The 4,340-nt window shown below is 42.6% G+C and overlaps 1 pseudogene; it reads right to left on the bottom strand.

Annotated features, from left to right (window-relative positions):
• Window positions 1–2,722: 2,722 nt before the first annotated feature.
• On the bottom strand, window positions 2,723–3,677 carry LOC146822566 (olfactory receptor 2K2-like; annotated as a pseudogene).
• Between the last annotated feature and the right edge of the window lie 663 nt (window positions 3,678–4,340).

Here is a 4,340-nt window from a genome sequence, read left to right as displayed (position 1 = left end):
AAGCAAATGTAAGAAGCTAGAGAGTGCCTGGCGTAACACCTACAATCCGGAGACCAAGTGTACGTACAGAGCAGCTCTAAACAAATTTCATGGGCTAAAATGCAATACCATCTGGGACCATATTGCCAACCAAATTAAGTCCTTAGATAATTCAGTTTAAGAAGTCTTCAAGATTGTTCAAGGCTTTGGATAGCACCATTGCTCCCTCAGCTACTCTGTGTGAGGACTTGGATGACGGATAGTTGCTTGAAATTGAATACTGATAAAACGGAGGTATTATTTTCTAATTAATCCTCTCCTCTGCTTTCTGAACGCTGGATGCCAACGGAACTAAATCCTCCACCGCTCCCATTTGATTCAGCTTGGAATCTCGGGTTTAAGTTTGACACACGCCTTTCTTGCAAGGCCCAGATCTGCCAAGTCTTGTTGTCCTGTTTCTGAAAACTAAAAGCCCTACAGAGATTTCCTCATCTCCTGCCCATTGAAGACCACTGTCCATGCTTTGGTAACATCGCATCTAGATTATGATAACAGCCTATATATGGGTTACTCCACCTATCTGATTCGAAGACTGCAAATTATTCAAAATGTTGTGGCTACACTCATTAGGAATGTGCCATTTCGTCACCCCATCTCTCCCCACCTGCTGAGCCTCCATTTGTCTCCTGTCCAAAGAAGGATTGAGTTCAAGGTGCTGTCCATTGCTTATAGAGCCACCAGGGACAGGGGCCCGGTTTATCTCCGACAGAGACTCCAAAGACTAGGGCCTTAAGATCTAATCATCAAGAACTACTTAGGCCTCGACGTTTCCCTAATGCGAGGATTGGCAGCTGAGCTTTCTCAGTGATGACGGCGTCTCTTTGGAATTCTATGCCTAAACACTTTTGTAAGGCTGAGACAGAACAAGCATTCAGGAAGGCTTTGAAAACTTGGCTTTTCAGCTGGCCTTAAGATCCCCCTCTCTCACTGTTGAATCCGCTGCTAGTACCAAGACACCTCCGTTGGAGGAAGCTGTACGCTGAATTAATGTCCATTGATTGATTGATTGATGCAGGGCTTAGTGTTTTTAACAAAAAAGCCTGTATCACTGCTTACCACTCAAAAGTTACTTATTTTGCTGGAAGTGGATCTGACACACATACACAATTGTATTATACATCAAAGTTTTGTGTTACAGCTGACATAACATTGAATTTGAGATCCTAAATTATGTTAGGTATGACTATGACACCATCTTGTTAAAAAGTAGCGGGCTATACCGCCCATTAAAAGCCTACTCCAGCATTCGGTTCAGGCCTTTACCAAGGAAGAGGGCCTTTAATGGCCCGTAAAGCCCAGTTACGGTGGGCTATAAGGCAATTAGAACAATCAACCACTAGAGGGCAGAATGTTGTAACAAATAAAACAAAGATCTCAGGGGGCCTGAGTGGATATAAATCCCCTCAGGCTCCAAGAGGCCTTCGTTCACAGCAACAGCTGTGGACAAACATTGGAATGATTGCGCTCCGGGCTTCTACCGGCCATTAGAAGCCCGGAGCATTCCAATGTTCTTATCACTCTTATTGCCGTCCACCTGCACTAGATGCTCTGATGCCCACGACACATTCCTTCCTTCCTCCCTGAAGAAGCTGAATTCAATAAAAACATTTGTAGAGGACTCATCACCATCATCATCAAAATACCTTTATTTGATTTGACAAAGCAAATCATAAAAGTGTGGTACACAATAAAAACATTTCACAATATTGCAGTCAAATTCATGAATAAGAATGAAACACACCTTTTTAAAATCATGTTACATAATAACATACCATAAAATTCTATAAAAACTGCAAATATATTAATGCTAGCTTAGCTTGTTAAAAAGTCAGCTGCAAAAGAAGGGGTGGGTATACTTATGTCGTAAACTCAGCCACCTACGGCAACTAAGGGTAATATGTAAAGTGTCTTGTGCAACATCATGTGACATGTAGAGGTTAAGATCCCCGTAAGCACTGGGATAACATATTTAACAGGAAATATGGTAGGAGCCTTCTATGCATAACCAACATATCTAGCGTGAGGTACAGATCTGCATTGCTCGGGGAAGACACCACCACATGATGAGTACATTTATTTTTGGTCAGAGAGCATTTTTCCTTTGTCCCTGCCTTTGTGCCAAAAAGGCCCCCTGGCCTTGACCCAAGCAGTGTCTGTGTTTTCTGTTGATTGATTGTGGAATCTGGATGTCACAGTAGCTGCACCTGACTTTATGGTGATTGGTGCTACTGGGTGGTTAGAGTGTAACTTGCAAAATGGAGCATAGCCTGGTGAGTTAAGGTTTAATTTTGATAAACTTGAATTCAGCTGCACCCTGTCTTTACCTGAAACAGGCCGCTTCTCTGCACATTGCCAAAAGCCTCTTCTTCACTCTTGTCTCCAATGATCCTGTCAGCCTGATATTGACAGACTGCTTCAGTCCAAAAATTCATAACAAATTACAATGGTCATTTCTTTACAGGCCCGTCTCCTCAGTTTGGACAACTCTTTTTATTAACACACTGTAATGTTCACTGACCTCTTTACATGTTTCAGTGGAAAGTATTAATCAAAGCTACTTAAAAAAACAAACCATTTCCTGATTAACTTCCAATGTGGGGTGTGTATAAAGATCCATTAGCCACACTGCAATAAAACATATAGCTAAGAATATATAGAGCAACAAGGTCTTTCATTGAGTGTATTAGGTGTTGTGTTCTTGCACTCTAGGGATCCTCTTCTTGCAGATCAGTTTCTGCAGAGATATCTTCACTTCCTTGTTGCGTAGAGAGTATATGAGAGGATTGAGCATTGGAGTTACAGCGCCATAGACAGCGGTGAGAATTTTTGCATTTTCTGGAGATATCATTGACTTTGGTCTCAGGTACATCGCCATTGCTGTTCCGAAGAAGAGCGTAACCACCAGCAAGTGGGAGCCACAGGTGGAGAAGGCCTTTTGTCTTCCAGCCGCTGTTGGCATCCTCAGGATGGTTGAGATGATGTAAGAGTAGGTGAACAGAATTATGGAGAGTGGGACTAAAAGGATAAATGCAGCCATCAGAAAAATCACACCTTCTCGTAAGCGGATATCTGTGCAGGCCAATTGTAAGACAGCGGTCACCTCACATGAAGGGTAATCAATCTTGCGGTGCCCACAGAAAGGAACTGTTAGTGTGACAGACACATGAACAACAGACAGGAGGAATCCACTGCACCAGGTAATGACTGCCAGCCGAATGCAGAAACTCCTGTTCATCACCATGACATAGTTCAAGGGGTTGCATATCGCGACATATCGATCCCATGCCATGACAGCCAGAAGGATGCATTGAGTTACCCCCAAGGAGAGGGCGCAGTACATTTGAGCCGCACACCCAGCAAATGTGATAACGCTCCTCTTGGAGATCAGACCCTCAAGCACCTTGGGAACTGTCGAAGATGTATAACAAATATCTATGAACGACAAGTTGCTGAGAAAGAAGTACATTGGAGTGTGAAGGCGAGAACCAGCTCGGATCGCTATGATGATGAGACAGTTAGCAGTAAGGGTGACCATGTAAATTACAAGGAAAATAAAAAACAGAGCGTATTTTTAGTTCATATGAAAATCCCAAGAGTTCAAACTCAGCCACCAATGTTTGGTTTAATATTCCAGTCATGGTCCACGTGAATAATCTAAAAGCAAAAGCCAGTATGAGCTGTTATCTTAAAGAACACATCATCTTGACCTGAGGGGATTACTCTAAAAAATATTCTTGGGTCAGCATTATTTTTCAATCAGGTGCCATTGATGCTGGTCCATCATCATGACAGTCTGCCTCATGTCTAGGACCTCCCAACACAACCCTCAGACTCCCAGACATAGCTGCCTTGTCCTATTTCTAGGCACAATCACACTGGGCAGGGCAAGCATTCTGCACATAGATGTGCCAAGGGACATTGGAGAACTCACAGGACAATGCTAGAAAAAATGTCTCTACATAGCTGGGTGATGCCCTCAAATAATCACAAGGGATACAGCGGATGCTCCTAATGACATTGCCATTGCCGTATATGAGAAATGTTTGCAGACACAGAGCATAAGGCTTGGCAAACACTTTAATATTGTCTTTCACTTATACTCAATTGCATTGTCATAACATTGATTTAACCATTGGAAATCATTAAGTTGCCTTGTGGGACACATGCATACCTTTCCCTTAATAATGCTGATGCTAAATTACATTAAAAGCTCTTTCTAAGGTGATTATTTTTTTTGTTCGGATCAGTGGAGTTTGTGTCAATCTGGCACCTATTGGACTTGTACATTCTCCTGCCAAATG

The sequence above is a fragment of the Triturus cristatus genome, chromosome 6 (genome assembly GCF_964204655.1).
Source record: "Triturus cristatus chromosome 6, aTriCri1.1, whole genome shotgun sequence".
NCBI lineage: Eukaryota > Metazoa > Chordata > Amphibia > Caudata > Salamandridae > Triturus > Triturus cristatus.
Note: the sequence above shows the minus strand (reverse complement) of the source record. Positions and strands in the feature narration are given on the sequence as shown.